The sequence below is a fragment of the Hemicordylus capensis genome, chromosome 2, assembly GCF_027244095.1.
Source record: "Hemicordylus capensis ecotype Gifberg chromosome 2, rHemCap1.1.pri, whole genome shotgun sequence".
NCBI classification, from domain to species: Eukaryota; Metazoa; Chordata; class Lepidosauria; order Squamata; family Cordylidae; genus Hemicordylus; species Hemicordylus capensis.
The window spans coordinates 127,655,261-127,671,987 of record NC_069658.1 but is presented as its reverse complement, the minus strand read 5'-3'; the positions used below and the strand labels follow the sequence as shown (position 1 = coordinate 127,671,987).

Below are 16,727 nucleotides of genomic sequence, written 5' to 3'. Positions count from 1 at the left end.
TCTGGCAGGGAAGTTGTTGTGGAAGGCCTAGTAGATGTCATAAATGCTTTTCTGAGGGAGGGCAGGATTCCTCCTTGCCTTAAGGATGCAATTATTAGACTACTTCTGAAGAAGCCTGCTTTGGATTCCTTAGAGTTGAGCAACTATAGTCCTGTCTCCAACCTTCCGTGGCTGGGCAAGGTAATTGAGAGGGTGGTGGCCTCCCAGCTCCAGACAGTCATGGATGAATCTGATTATCTAGACCCGTTTCAGATCAGCTTCCGGGTGGCCTATGGGGTGGAGACTGCCTTGGTCGGCCTGATGGATGATCTCGAATTCAGAATTGTCAGAGGAAGTGTGACTCTGTTGGTTCTTTTGGACCTCTCGTTGGCTTTCAATACTATTGATCATAGTATCCTTCTGGAGTGTCTGAGGGGGTTGGGGGTGGGAGGCAGTGCTCTGCAGTGGTTCCACTCTTACCTCTCAGGCAGATTCCAGATGGTGTCTCTCAGAGACTGCTGTTCTTCAAAAACTGAACTTCAGTATGGTGTCCCTTAGGGCTCCATATTGTCTCCAATGTTGTTTAACATCTACATGAAACCGCTGGGAGAGATCATCAGGAAATTTGGTGCATGGTGTTATCAGTGTGCTGATGACACCCAAATCTTTTTCTCTATGTCAACATCACCAGGAGAAAGCATAACCTCCCTAAATGCCTGCCTGGAGAGATAATAGGCTGAGGCTAGATGAGGGATAACAGGCCAAGGCTGAATCCCGATAAGACAGAGATACTTATTGTGTGGGGTTGGCACTCAGGAGATGATTTTGATCTGCCAGTTCTGGATGGGGTCACACTTCACCAGAAGGAACAGTTACACAATCTTGGGGTGCTACTGGACACAAACTCTCCCTAGTGTCTCAAGTTGAGGCAGTCAAGACACATTTGTTCACCCAGGCTTTTAAATAGATATTAATTTAATTGTGTTGTAATTAGTTTAAACATTTTAAATTTTAATTGTTGAAATGTTTTAATCTTTTTATTGGTTGTTTTTATTGTTTTGTTGTAAACCGCCCAGAGAACTTGCGTTTTGGGCAGTATAGAAATGTAATGTAATGCAATGCAATGTAATGTAATAAATAAATAAATAGGTTAAGCTCACAAGTTCTATTGTTTTGCCAAAGATTGTGATTAAAATAATGGCTGGAGTTCTTGTCTTCAGTCACCAGAGAAATCAGCCCATTGATCCCAGAGATCTGCAAGGGATGTGAGGGGAGACTTTATTATCATTTAGCTACAATCTTTTCCTGACACAGTGAAATAACAAATCTTTCTTTATAAAACCTAGGCTGGCTTTTGTCTGTGGGTTCTTGGTTTGTTTGTAATATTTTTATACTGCCTTATATATACATCTCTCGGCAGTGTACAAAATTTTAACACAACATAAAAGTCACATATTAAAATCCACAGAACACAATAAAAGTAGCATAAAACTGTTATTTAAAAAAATATATTAAAATTAATTCTAAGTAAAAGCCTGTGAGAACCAGTGAGTCTTGAGGGGTCTTCTTGCTGCTGCTGTTCTGAATTCCTGCTCTTGAGTTGACTTCTGTGTTAGTTTAGTTTCCAGCTTTGTTGAGCTCTCAGCTGAGCTCAGGCTGCCTAGGTCATGGAGACAGCTACTTTGCCTGGCTGGGTGGAGGAAGGATCTTTTCATGATGAAAACTTTTTATTTCTGAACTTCAACGTAAGATCTTTTAGCCTCCTGCCAGGCAGGATAAGCAGGCAGGGATGTGCACGAACTGTTTCAGCAAACTGGAGTTCAGGCTGGTTTGGTGGCGGGTGGTTACTTTAGGAGCAGGGAGGGTGCTCCCCCCCCACTGTGTTTCCCCCCCCACACACACACTGTGTTTCCCCTGCCAGTGTTGTCTGCAAAACCGCTGGTGTGGGGTGGCAATGTACCTCCTTGCCGCCCTGGTCAGTGTCAGACCAGAAGTGGCCGGTGCGCATGCGTACGTCATGTGGCACGGGTGGGGATGAGCACCCTCCTAGCTCCTTAAAGGTAAACCCTCCACTGCCAAACCAGCCATGCGCTGGTTCATGCACATCCCTATAAGAAGGTACCTTGTTTGTATATATCTATATCTATCTATTACGCTATGGCAATGCATGGCATGCGTGAATGTATTGGAGTGGATGTGGCAAGCCGGGCTTGAACTTGAACGTCATGAAGTATGCACTTGACTTGAACGTCATGAAGTATGCACATTTGTAGGGCTGTGGATCTCCAAGCCCAGTGGAAAGTTTTGGGCTGGGTGTGTGTGGGAAGGTTAAACATTTTTTTGACCGTATGAGATGATGCCTTTCAGCAGCGCCTTCCTATATCACTGCTACCCAATATAGTACCAGTGGGGATTCAAACCGGCAACCTTCTGCTTGTTAGTCAAACATTTCCCCTAGGGATGTGCAAACCGCTTCAAATTCAGACCAGTTCAAATTTGAACCAAACCAGCCATCTGGTTCGAGCTGCAGGTTCGAATTCGAACCAGACTGGGGGGGCTGGCACCCATGGGTGCCTACCACCCAACCCTCAATGAAATTGGACATTAGTATGATCTTATAATGAATTTTTTAATTTTTTTTCTCATAGGGTATAATGGGACTCAAACCAGCCCATTATCTCCTTTTGTGGAGCACCTAGGGGCACAAATGTGGCGTGGGTGGTAGGCACCCAGGGTTGCCTACTACCCACCAAACCCCAAGGCAATCGGACACTCCAATTATTGGTGAATGTTTAAAGTATTTTTTAATTCCTCATAGAGAATAATGAGAATTCCAGCAAATGTATATCTTCACGTGGGGGGGAGGGGTGGCCTAGAGTGGAGTGTGGTGGGTGATAGTCCCAAGGGGAGTAAGGAAGCTACCAGAATTATTTTAAAGGATTTGGGCAAAGGACTGATTTTTAAGTGATTTTTGAAGTTTGCACGCCTTTGTGGTTTTTCTCCATAGCGAAGAATGAAGGTTTCAGCAAATGTATAGCTTCATGTTGTGGGGAACGGGGTGGCCTCGAGCAGAGTGTGGTGGGTGGTAGTGCCCAAGGGTGGCAAAGAAGCTACCAGAATTATTTCAAAGGAATTGGGCAGAAGACTGATTTTTAAGTGATTTTCTGTGTCTTTAAGGTTTTTCTCCACAGGGAAGAATGGAGGTTTCAGCAGTCCCATAACTGCACTTGGGGGGTTCTGGGGTGGCCCAGAGTGAGTGGTGGTGTAGTTAATAGAGGGTGCCAACCACCCCCATGGGTTTTCAACTCATGGGATACTGGGTTTTGTTGTGTCTGAGGTGTTCTGAGTGTTGATTCTCTGGTAGCATATGAGATTTTCAATGGCAAACCATGAATCCACTCTCATTTGCTACCAGAGAATCTACACTCAGCCTTGGTGTGGGTTCACACAGTCATGCTAGTGTTTATAACCCACATTAAATCTAGATTGAAATGATTGTGTGAACCAGGCCTTTATTATATAATACTGATAACCTCAGTATGCCATAAAGCCGAGCCATGGTCAGCAGTCATTACAGGGTGCAAGTACAAAGGCTGGGACTGGGAGAGCCAGAAAATCACCAGAGGTCAAGCAGGGTAGATACCCAAGAGTCAGATGGTCTAGAGAAGAGCCAGAAATCAAGAACACACTGAGGGTCAAAGCTACATAGTTGCCAGTAGCCAGAGGGTCAGACAGGAGCCAGCAACAAGCCGAGGGTCAAGCCAGGTTAATAGTCAAGAGCCAGAGAGTCAGGCAGGTTATCTGAAGTCCAAATAGGGATGTTCATGATAGTTGACTATCCAGTGGTCAACTATCAGTGGTGTATGTGTATGTGCTTATATATTGGAAGATATTTATTTTTAGCCAACATTCTTGTAGGCTTATGAGATCACCCGGCATTCTGCGTGTATGTGTGTCCCACCCACCCTCCATCAACTTCGCAACACCTGGACCAATATGAACCAAATTGTGTACAGTTGTAGCGACACATAGGGACACCTCAATGGCGTAGTTCGTGATGATGTCATCCACACCGATTCAAGATGGCGGACACATAAACTTTTGAGGCACAAGTGGGCTAACTTGTGAGCCACATAACCGATTTGAACCAAATTTGCTGCAGCTGTAGGGTCACATAGGGATGCCCCAATGGTGTAGTTTGTGATTATGTCACCCACCCCAGTCCAAGATGGTGGATGCATAAACGTTTGAGGCACATGTGCAATAACTTGAGGACTGTCTAACTGATTTGAACCAAATTTGGAACAGTTGTAGTGAGTGACACACAGGGACACCTCAATGATGCAGTTTGTAATGATGACATCCACCCTGATCCAAGATGGCAGACACATGAACATTTGAGGCACAAGAGATCCAACTTGTGGACCTCAATTTGCACCAAATTTAGTCCAGATGTAGAAATAGTGAAAGGAACATTGGCAGATTGTTTCTTACTAGAACAATTTGTTTTATACCGTATGATATGTGCATATATTCTGTTTTTTAAAAATAAAATAACACTTTGGTTTAAGAGAAGAGTTAAGTCCTTATATGTCCATTCATGCATCAAAACACATTGTACGTTAAGGTGCCCACCCTAGCTTACATGCCATTGAGAGAGAGAGAGAGAGAGATTTTATATCTCCTACTGAAATTGGCAGTGCTTAACTTGGGCTAGATAGTGTTACAAATCTGCATATATATATATATTTTAAAAAAGACTTCAGTGCTTGAATAAAGCACTTTATTAATGAGGCATTAGTCATAGTCAATTTCTTTATACACTTCATTTTTCACAATATAGAGAGCTCAAAGAAGTTCATGGCAGGGCAAAGGTGACAGCAGTTTTTACAGTCTAACCACAATGCATCAATATATCTATAGTACATAGTACATTGATTTAAAAAAATATATGAGGTCCCCTACTGACTAAGAAAAGAGGCACCTTTTAAAAGTGGTGATTCTCTTTATCAGGGGGAGAGCAACTGGCCCTATCCAGACCCAGCAAAGCATCCCTCCAGTGACGGGGGAGAAAATGGCAATGGCGGCAGTGGCCAGTGGGTGGCAGAGAGGGGAGCACAGCCTCCCTCTCTGACCCGCCTGCCAGCCAAAAGGCAGCAGCTCCGGTGTTGGGGAGAAGACCATGGCGGTGGGTGGGTGGCGGAGTGGGTGGCCCACCCTCCCTCTCTGGTCCACCCTCCCTCTCCGGCCCACCTGCTGGTTACAAGGCAGGAACTCTGGGGGTTAGTGGTGAGCACGGACCGGTCCGGGGCCATAGAAAAGGCCTCTGGACCAGTCCGGAATTCCGGTGGTCTGCCAGGGTGGGGGAGTGTGTATTTAAGGGGGGGCGGTAGTACTTCCCCCCCCCGCTGCTCTTCCCCCTCCAGCGCTGGAGTTGCCAAAAACGTTATTGGGGCGGCAGAGTTCCTCCCTGCCGCCCCTGCCCCGATCGTTGTCTAGAAAGATCTGGCAGCGCCCATGCTCCCTTCATGGCACGTGCGCTCGTCTCCGCCGATGGCGCGCGTGTGCCGCATATGTCACGCGGGTTATAGTTTAACCCTTACAGACAACTACGGGAGCAGGGGCGGCAGGGAGGAACTCTGCCACCCCAAGAACGTTTTTGGCAACTCCAGCACCGGAGGGGGAAGAGCAGCGGGGGGGTAAGTACTACCACCCCCCCTTAAAGACACACTCCCTCCAGTGCTGGACCACGCTTCTGTGGTTCCGTGCACATCCCTACTGGGGGTAAGAGCGCCGGTGGGGGAATGGGGAAGAACTAGAGGTGAAGATACTCTGTGTGTGGCCCCGCTAGCTTTATTTATTTACTTATTTAGATCTATGTAAACTGCTCTGGGAACTTTTGTTGAGAAGTGGTACGTAAATATTCTCCATCTTCGTATTCATATGACAACATATTACACTATATCTTGGACGGTTCAACAGCAGATTGGCAGTTTATTTAAACTCAGTCAGCAAACATTTAAACAGGCATAAAACCACCTATCAATAAGCCAGTAAACTATATCAAATATCAATAACATCAGCATTTTACTCATATTGACCAATTCCTGTAAGAGACCTAACAATAAAATACCCAGCTCTGATCACAGCTAGCAGCAACAGAACATACGACTAACAAAACTTAACTTTCCTTCGCAGCAGGCCTCCAAACCTAGCCAAGCCAGCCACGCTATATCCCTAGCCAAAAGTATAAGCAGTATATCCCCTTAAAAGCTCTAGTTCTGTCCCAGATGAGACCTCTGCCCTCACAGGGGACCCAGTTGAACCCCAGAAAGAACTTGAGGCACTTCATGCAACAGAGAGGTCCTCTTCTCTTCAGGGTCCTGTGTTCTCATGGCAACATGTCACTTGCAGCAGGCTTCAGGGAAATACCATCTCCACATTAAATAGGACTGCCAAGGTAGTTAGATATTTCACCATCGGGAATGGTGTGGCCTCTTCTCTGAGGTCTGTGAGGTTTGCCACTACTCCCTCCTGGTTTCCTCTAGGGTGGAAAACACCAGGGAGGGAAAGATGGGGAAAGTATTATCTCAAGCATATGTTGTCATCGTTACTGCTGTCTTCGCTAAAAAATATGAAGGCAACATAATGGCCTTATTACCTCCAAAGTAGCCCCAAGGGTACCCTGTTGCTCCTATAAGCTTTTAAAAATGTTTTAAAAATATGTTTTCTATATTTACAGAATTACGAATTTATACCTTTGTCATGTATTCCTTCACAGATCACAAAATTGACTAATAAATTATACAGGCACAATTGTCAGAAGTAAACAATATTTATTTTTAAAGAAACCAAACATGTTAATTTTTTGAGCTGAATAGGTTAAAAAGACACCTATGACTGACAGGTGTCAAACTTCTGTATCAAGAGGTATTAAGAATACAGCTATTTCTAATATTTTATTACTTATTTATTTAACTTGTTTTTATACTGCCTAAAACTTGCGTCTCTAGCCGGTTTACAACAAAAAATAACAGAAACGTTAAAACATTAGTTAAAACAAATAAATGACAATAAGACATTGGTTAAAATAAATGACACCAAAAAGTTTAAACATTACCACAATTTAAAATTTTAAAACATTAAAAGTTGTCAGAGATGGGGAAGGCTCTTATTTCAGCAGGGAGCGTGTTCCAAATCTTTAGGGCAGCAGCGGAGAAGGCCCATCCCTGAGTAGCCACCAGATGAGCCGGTGGCAACTACAGATGGATCTCTCCTGATGATCTCAGTGGGTGGTGGGGTTCATGACGATGAAGACGTTCTCTTAAATACCCAGGGCCCAAGCCGTTTAGGGCTTTATAGGTTATAACCAGCACCTTGAATTTTACCCAGAAACTTATCGGCAGCCAGTGTAGCTCTTTCAATATGCAAGTAATATGGTCTCTCCGAGATGACCCAGAGACTGACCTGGCTGCCGCATTCTGAACCAGCTGTAGTTTCTGAACTACATACAAAGTCAGCCTCACATAGAGCGCATTGCAGTTGTCCAGTCTGGAGGTGACCAGCATATGTACCACTGTTCTGAGGCTGTTTATCTCAAGAAACAGGTGCAGCTGGTGTATCAGCCGAAGCTGATAGAAGGCACCTCTGGCCAGTGCCTCAAACTGGGACAGGTTATGCTCACTCACAAACATATCACACTCATCACAGTACATTTACATGCAGTAAGCCTACCAGTGGGGAAAAGATAACACTTACCTAATGGTAAGACTGGAAATGGAGGCAGTTTTCCCCAGTTCCCTCCCTCCTTTTGTCTCATTGTCCTGCCCAAAATCTTCTCCTGAGGGTTGGGGGACCCTCCAGAGCAGGATGGCAAGTGGCACAAGAGGTTATGTAAAAGACACACAGCATTGAGGCTGTTCTCACGAGCAGCCAAGCCCAAGCTTAGGCAGCCAAGCTTGGGCTTGGTTGCCTGTGAGAACCACCAGGATCCACGTAGATTTCGGTGGCTTGGTGGCACCAAACCCAGAGCCGACACCCAGTTCTTCACCAAGGTTAAGGGCAACCTGACTGCTGGGATCGTGTGTTAGTGTGAACTGCTTGGGTGAACTGCTGGGTGCCTAAAGCGGCACGCTGTGCACTGTGGGATTCTTGGAGGCTGGGATAATGAGTCCTAGCCTCTGTTGCTCCTGGCAGCTTGGATTGTGTAGGTGCACACCTTGCATGCCATAAGGCCAAGAGCGGTCGTCTGGGGAAAGGTAGGTTGAAACCGGCCTTCCCACGCACCCGGCCACATGCTCGGTCATGTGAAGAGCCCCATTATATTACTATATTATTTTTATTCCCCACCCCTCTGCAGACTACAGGTTGGGAACCACAGGCCTGGAGCATGCTAGAAAGCCTTGACTCCTACAATGATGTACCCTGAAACTCTCCCCCCCCCTTCATTCTTGAAGAGAACAGCACTGTATGAAGAGAGATCCTCCCCATGATATGGCACACTGAGACACCAACGCCCCACATCATGGGGCTGAACTTCAGACAAATGTAAGCATGGAGAATGGGTTTCAGAGTGGGTTTCAGAGAATGGGTTTCAGAGTGTTTCAGAGTGCATCATTGTGGGCATGGGGCTTCCAACCACACTTGATAAAATCTGAATAGGGGTCTGGTTACAGTTAATTTAGGTTAATTTTAAGGCCCAGTTTTTAATTCACTCCAGTTGTTTTTTGTAGTACCACTGTTCAGAGAAGGCAAGGGGTAACACCTCAGGGATAAGGTCTCAAAAGGCTTTGTTGTGAATGAAATGTATAAGTAACAACATATCTGGCAGAATTTACTTGATGGAGTTCACCTTTTATTTGTTGTGTTTTTCTTTTGGTGTTTGGTTTTTCAAAAATTATTTGCAGTATTATTGCTCTTATGTATGGTTTCTATGCCTCTTTGTTTTTAGAATATGGGGTCACTTTGCCTCATACAAGTTTTTAGGTGCACTTATCAACATTATGGTGTAGTGATTAGAGTGCTTGACTAGGACTGGGGAGACCCGAGTTCAAATCCCCATTCAGCCATGATACTAGCTGGGTGACTCTGGGCCAGTCACTTCTCTCTCAGCCTAACCTACTTCACAGGGTGGTTGTGAGGAGAAATTTAAGTATGTAGTACACTGCTCTGGGCTCCTTGGAGGAAAAGCAGGATATTAAATGTAAAAAATAAAAATAAAAAAATAATAATAAATATTGGTCCCAGATAATTTACCTGTATAGTTGTACCCAGGAATTGAGCATAAACTGAGGGCTGACTGGAAAGAGAACTAACTATTCCTTTCCAGTATGCTCCTGGATTTAAAAAGCAGTGGCATTGAATGGGTTTTCTTTTAAACAACAGCTTTGACCATTTGGGTTGTTTTTTTTAAACTCCAAACTTGGATCTCTCTGCATTAGCCACTCCACACATGTAATTCCATCAGAAGACAAAGGATAAGACAGAAATGAAAGACTCTTCCCTTCCAAGTCTAGTGTTAGCTTAGTATCTCAACTGTCTTCTGACAGGAGACTATCTATATGTAGCTTTTAAAGGGAAGGGTGTAATAACCCAAAACATCTTTTCTACCTCTCCTTACCATGGTGTTTGTTTGAATTCCATCAGGATGTTGCAGCAGATCATAGAGCAAATACAAATTTGTCAGTCATGCAGGAGGCATGTGTTGAGGTACGTGCACTTAGTGTTACAAGATTGACAGTTTAATTGGTTATCTCAAGTCATATCCAGTAACTTCCATGAGCTGGTAAGAATGTCAGGTGGTGCTGGGGGGAAAGAAAAAAATCACTGCCAAAGCATCAAAATTTCTGCAACAGGCTGTTTTAATTTAAATCTCTCAATTGCTGGAAGCCCCTGGGAAAGAGTTAATGTTTCACATTCTCCACAGAGTGTGAAAGAGATGCAAACACAGAAAGAGGAATTCTGTTTAGTTCTCAATTGAAGTAGTGACCAAGGCCCTGGAATTAACTTCAGGAAAACTGTCTCCTGATCAGAGCAGTAGTTTCAAACTTGTATAGATGTATTGCTTGGCCCAAACAATACACCCCAAGTCCAGTCCAAAGTATGATAGTATGCATTGAGCCTAAACTATTAAATTTTGCTTTGATCTGCTTTCACCTTTAGTCTAGAGAGCCAACTGGGAGAGGCCGACAAGAATGCTGCTGCTGATTGTACACTATGCTGTATGGGTCTTTTTCCAGGGATACAACCACTGCTACCTGTGCTACTTGGTATATACATGCCAGAGTAGTTTGTCACATTCAGATCAAATAATATTAGTTGTGCTTCTTTTTTCAACTTAAATGGTCCACAGTGTATGGGATGGGAATCAATTTTGAGGGGCTCCAACTAATCAGGGATCACACTGTGAATGTAATTGCTTCACAGTGCTGCATAATGGATCAGAATTGGTTACATGGCTTACATTACATTACACTGAGGACAAATGAATCTGACTGAAAATAAGGGCACATGATGATTCCAGCCAATACGCTTAGTGATTTGCCCTAGGTCTGAATGGATGGAAATGTTTATCCTCCTTATATTGCTGTTCATGGGGGAATGACAAGGAGGGTGTGTGCTTTTTAGCTGATAGAGGTTTTAATGAAAACGTCCTCCCATTTTGGGCTTGGTTTTATATTATACCAAAGATTTTGAAGAGGAGGAAGCTTGAATAAATAATATTTTATGTCATGGAAGCCTCGCTTTTTGAGGAACTGTAGCAATATGATAGTGGATGATGGTCTTCAGTTATTCAGGCACAGGGAATCTGCTTCTTAGTAGCAGCCAGCTGTTAGATTTTGCCTTGTAAGCTAATTCTGCTTGTAAAGCAAAAAGTTTTGATTTCAATAAGCAAATGAAGATCAATGATTATAGGCTTTAAATAATCTTATCAGGGATGTACATCTCAGCTCTGGCTGAAATGAATTGAGCTTTTATCAGCTGATGAATCAAATTTGAGTATTTGTTTGCTCTGACTCCATAATCCAATTTGAAAGTTTAGCTTAATTTGGTGCATCAGTTTGTGATCTGTGATGCTGTAGTGTGCAGTTGTTTGCTCTCGCTCATCATCTTGTATCTGCTGTAGTGGGTTTTACTCCACAAAGGTCTGTGCCACAATAAGCCTGTTAACCTTTAAGGCAGGGGTAGGCAATATGACGCTCTCCAGGGGCTCCTGAACTACATCTCCTGTCACCCATGGAGACGTTGTTGGAGAAGAGATTAAAACTAAGGTCTAAATACTATGTTCTTTTCAAACAAAACTTGCACAATAGTACATAGTAGCATAAGTAGTATCTTACCAAACTCTATGGCAAGTATAACATATAGGCCAGTATGCTTCAGACTTGCTACCTTCAGAGTTCCCTTTCCTCACAAACTCTGTCTGCCCCATGATCAAGGTGTTGCAGAGGTGTTTCTGAGGCATGTTACATGATGCGCACACAGGTTATGCAGCACACTTGCCAAGTCTGGTGGGCCACACCCTCGCCCCTCTTGATCTGAAAGGGTTGTTTAGAAGACATCCAGACTGTCCTGCAGGTGTGCATTGTAGGAGAGCATTGGTAGCAGTGGGCATGCTATCTTTCAGGGAAGCTTATTTTCTATCTCCTCCTCGCTATTTCTTACAAGGCTGGAAATTACTTAAAATTTTGCTGGGGAAATGTAATCCAGTCCCTGAATTTCTGTAGCTAGAGATGGAGTATTAATATAGAGAGAAACATTTATCCATGGATGGAAGGTTGTTTTGGCCTCAATTATCTTATTATGCACAGCTGTCAGTGAATTCGGTGTCTATTAAGAACATAAGAAGAGATGCAAGACCCATTTCTGTTGAATTGCTTGTGGAGGAGAATGTTTAATGTCTGTCTGTGCCTAAGATTCTGGGTCTGCTGTTGGGAAGATAAAGCTTAGGCTTTTGGTTCTGATTGTGATTGTGGTGAGTCTAGAGAAGGGGTGTGTGTGGGGGGGGTGCATGCGCCCATGTTCTTGTCTACATTATAGCAGGTTCTCCCAGAAATTTGTAATGGTCCATTTGAGGTTTACAAATTCCTAAAGAAAAAAAGAAGCTTCTAACTTAATTCTTTCAACTTCTTGCTCCTGTTTCAAGAGTCATTGTCATTAGTCCTAATATGTGTTTAATCAAGGAAGCATGTTGTAGAAACTGACAATTTAGGTACGAGTTTCAAATTGCTTCATTAACTTCTACTGTGATCCATGATAACTTTGTCCTGAGCCATTCAGTTTCATTGGAGGTTTTAAAATATTGTTTCTTTGAAAATTGAATTATTTAGCTAAATAATATGCAAAACCAGCCATTTTGATCCCACATTCACACATGCTCAGCGTTTGTTCACTTTAATGAGCAAACATACTTTCAGGCAACTGTCAGCTTATACTTACAGTATGTCAACCCATTGTATCTGATGAAAATTAAGGTGTCATCCTGTCATCTTCACATGCCAGTAGCATCAAGAAGTAGTTAATCGTGAATGATTTGAATTCAGGAGTTCAAACTGACTTAGGTGACACACAATCTAGTGGGAGATAACGTCTTTTCATAAATTAATTGAGAATCGAGAACTTAGCAGCTGAAGATTTAACAAAGACTATCAATGTTTATAGCTTCATTAGCAGGCTTAAAATTCCTAATTTTATCTCAAAATTGTGCTTTCCTGAAAAATATATAGATGATGAAGAATTGGGCATGATTTCCTTTTTCATTTATCTAGTAGCTACACAAATGAGTTTCCACCATTATTTTGAAGGCACACCTTCAAACAACCCATTTATATTTATAATTTTTGTGGCCAGCTTGTAAATAATAAAGTAAAATGTGCCGTTGAGTCAGTGTCGACTCCTGGCGACCACAGAGCCCTGTAGTTGTCTTTGGTAGAATACAGGAGAGGTTTACCACTGCCATCTCCCATGCAATGTGAGATGATGCCTTTCAGCATCTTTGCTATATCGCTGCTGCTCGATATAGGTGTCTGGGAAACATACCAGCGGGGATTTGAACTGGCAACCTCTGGCTTCCTAATCAAGTCATTTCCCCACTGTGCCATCAGTTGGCTCAGCTTGTAAATACAAACCACTGATATTTTAAAGTTTAGAACATGAGCCTAAATGAAATTAGGCCACATTCTCAATATAGTGCAGTGGTTATTATTATTTCAGTTACTTGGGGATTAGCACAGCCTTTCAAATGCCTGCAAATGATCTGAATAGTTCTCTAGTCCAAACAACCTAATCATGTAGCCTGAAATAAAAGATGGGAGTGGCAGAACAAATACTTTGCAGGTAGATTATTTCGATGCAACGTATGTGGGGCTGCCCTTGAAGAGCATTCAGAAATGTAAAGATATGCAGAATGCTTTGGTAACTGGAGCTAGTTTTATGTAATATGTGCCTCCATTATTAAAACCACCAGCTACCATTTCATTTCTGGGTGCAATTTTAAGGTGATGGTTACTTTCTACAGCCCTACATTATTTGAGGCCAGGATATGTAAAGGACTACCTAAAGGTAATGTTGTGCCGTCGAGCCGGTGTTGACTCCTGGTGACCACAAAGCCCCGTGGTTGTCTTTGGTAGAATACAGGAGGGGGTTACCATTGCCATCTCCTGTGCAGTATGAGATGATGCCTTTCAGCATCTTCCTATATCACTGCTGCCCAATATTGGTGTTTCCCATTGTCTGGGAAACAAACCAGCGGGGATTCGAAACAGCAGCCTCTTGCTCTCTAGGCAAGTTACTTAGATAATCCTGGTCTATCCCCTATGATCTCCTGAGGGAGCTCTTTTCACCATCTGAGATAATGTGGGCAAAAACATCTTCAAATGACTTTCAACTCACTGAAAGGGGGGGGGCGGACACCAACTTGGATAACGCTTTCTTTGCAAGGACCATTTTGTGAGCAAGGCTCATTACAAGCTTGTAATATGGCCCTCCTCCAACATACCATATATACCTGCCTGATTAGTTAGGCATGGGGTGTGTGAAGAAATGTCCGAACTTGATGTCCGAATGTGACCGAACTTGAACAGTTCTGTATGGAGGAGTGGGCAAATATTGCTCTGTCTAGATGTGCAAGGTTGATAGAGAAGTATCCCAACAGACTCAAGGCTGTTATTAAAGCAAAAGGTGGTTCAACAAAATATTGACATTGGGGGGGTGATCCTTTTTCAATCTCAGTAATTCTTGTTTTTTATTTCTGACACTTTTTCTGGACTGTAATTGTGATGTTTTTCAGTTGGATGTTATAGGTTGCATTGGATAAGTACAGCTGGTGAAGGGAATTTTCTTTGTGTTTTCATTTCAGGATGTAAGGGAACCAGAATTTAAGGTCTATCAAAGGGGGTGATTCTTTCCTATACCCACTGTAGAGTGTAGAGAAAGTTGCATGGTGGCTGACTAGGGTCCACACACATTTACCTTTCCGAATAGCAATAGCTCCCACCCACATTAACTTCAGCAGGAAAGTGTTTGCTTCTTTTGTGGATTGGACAACCATTTTAGGAGAGATTACACTAAGGCTCTTGGTCTTTGTTTTTCTTCCAGAAGAATAAATGAACTGCTGCCCCAATTCCTCAAGGAGTGGGGAGGATGCTGCTTCTGGAATTGTCCCTCAAAGCAGGACAATTTAAGTTGTTTAAGCTGGGTTGCATTTTATTCTTAACATGTGAAAAGCAGCCTAGCTCTGCCTATACAGTACTCCGCAGGCTTCCTGATTGGCATGGCCCCAGCACAGATGAGATGGTAGATGAAATAGTTTTATTTATTGGAAGTAGCATAAGCAAGATACAATTTGCAGACAAGGATAAGTGGGAACATTCTCCAGCCTCAGCTCACCCAAATACACAGACTAACTTCAAACCATGCCCAGGGTGCCACAGGAAACAGCACTGCTGAATCCAAGCCCCTTAAAGCAGGTCTCAGCCTTCTTTTTGCTTGTCTTAGGAGCTAGCCCAAAAATGTAGGATATCATGGAAACTGTCCTCTTCTCCCTGGGTAGGCGGATCTGCCTCTTGTTCCCAGCAACTTCCTTTGCTCTGTGAGGGGGCAGATTTGCCATCTTGCTTGCTTACTCTTCCTCCTGGTTGTGTCCCTCTGACTCAGGCAGGCAAGACACTGACATGATCAAGGGGAAGGGAACAAACCTCCCTCACTTTGCTTGCTTATGCTTCTTGCTGGTTCTGTCTCCTCGCTTAGGTGCTACCTTAGCAACTGGCAATGGGGGATCTTTGAGCCTGTCTTAAAGATGCATTGCACACATACTACAGTGTATTACCCAAGTACTACAGAATAAGAGGAGACACTTAACATTCTTATTGTTATCTCTTTGCCTAAAATTTCTTGGTAGTTGGGAAGGAGGGATAAGCATGGAAGATTAGCTAGTAAAGCTTACCAGTGGCTCGTCCATCCCTGAAAGTATGACTTTATTAGGTCCATAGGGATGGTGCTGGCAGGAAACCAGTTGTGAATGGGCAGGCTGCTTTTCATAAGATAAATACTAGGTCCCAGCTTCTCCTTCCAGTGGACTCTGTTCAGGAGCAGGTGAGGGGATGTGGGTGGGGAAGTGGATTGGCTGTGGTACAATCTCCCTTATCAGGATCACAATCAAAGTGTTTGACCATATCAAATGTGTGTACTTAAGTTTGGGGACCTGGGATAGACTGGGACATGTATTGGTGTACCGATCACTCTGCTGCCCAGTGGAGCCCCTAACTGAGATGACAGACTTGGTCCTCAAGCTTGGTGTTGGAACACCCCCCCCCCCGCAGGCTTGTGGTGGTAGTGGAGTTCAGTGTTCAATTAACTTCAGGGCCAATTTGTCCAGGGCAGCTCAGGAGTTCATAGCAGCCATTGGGACTGTGAGCTTATCCCAAGTGGTCTTAAAATAAATTTATGTTGCTGGTCTCATGTTGGTCTTATTTTTAATGAGTTATTTGTGAATAACATCTCTCATATTTAGGCCAATTTAGACTCCAACTTCACAATTACTGCAGTGTCTGATGCGGAGGTGTCCAGCGACTCCTCTTTTGTGGTTAGGCTGGATCAGTTTCAGTTTGTGACTCCTGAGGATGTAGACAAGCTGCTTGGAATGGTGTGGCCTGTCACCTTTTCCCATCTCTCCAAGCATGGTTTATACTGTCAGGCAGTGGGGATGTTGTAGAAGGCCTGGTAGAGATTACAAATGCATCTCTGAGGGAGAGCAGGATGCCTCCTTGCCCTAAGGAGGCAATTTGACCTCTTCTGAAGCCTGCTTTGGATCCCCCAGAGTTAAGCAACTATAGGCCTGTTTCCAACCTTCCATGGCTGGGCAAGGTAATTGAGAGGGTGGTGGTCTCCCACCTCCATGCAGTCTTGGAGGAAACAGATTATTTTTAGACCCATTTCAAACTGGCTTTTGGTGGACTATAGCTGAGTGACTGCTTTGTTCAGCCTGATGGATGATCTCCAATTGGGAATTGACAGAGGCGGTGTCTCTGGTCCTTTTGGATCTCTCGGTGGCTTTTTATACTATTGACCATAGTATCCTTTTGGAGCATCTGAAGGGATTGATGGTGGAAGGCACTAATTTGCAGTGGTTCTGCTGCTACCACTTGGGCAGATTCCAGATGGTGTCCCTTTGGACTACTATTTTGAAGGATACTATTTCAGAATACTATTTTGAAGGATACTGTTTCAAAATCTAAACTTTTATATGGTGT

At 43.6% G+C, this 16,727-nt stretch overlaps 1 protein-coding gene across 9 annotated transcripts in view; it reads left to right on the top strand.

The window, feature by feature from the left end:
* The window catches only part of LINGO2 (leucine rich repeat and Ig domain containing 2), a 937,252-nt gene that overhangs the window by 119,133 nt on the left and 801,392 nt on the right, over window positions 1-16,727 (top strand). The window contains exon 2 of one of the 9 annotated variants that reach the window (XR_008316638.1): window positions 8,339-8,405. The exons of the other annotated variants lie outside the window; for them this stretch is intronic. The gene's annotated coding sequence lies outside the window, so the exon portion shown is untranslated. Of the gene's footprint in view, window positions 1-8,338; window positions 8,406-16,727 lie in introns of those variants that run through there. 9 annotated transcript variants of the gene reach the window in all.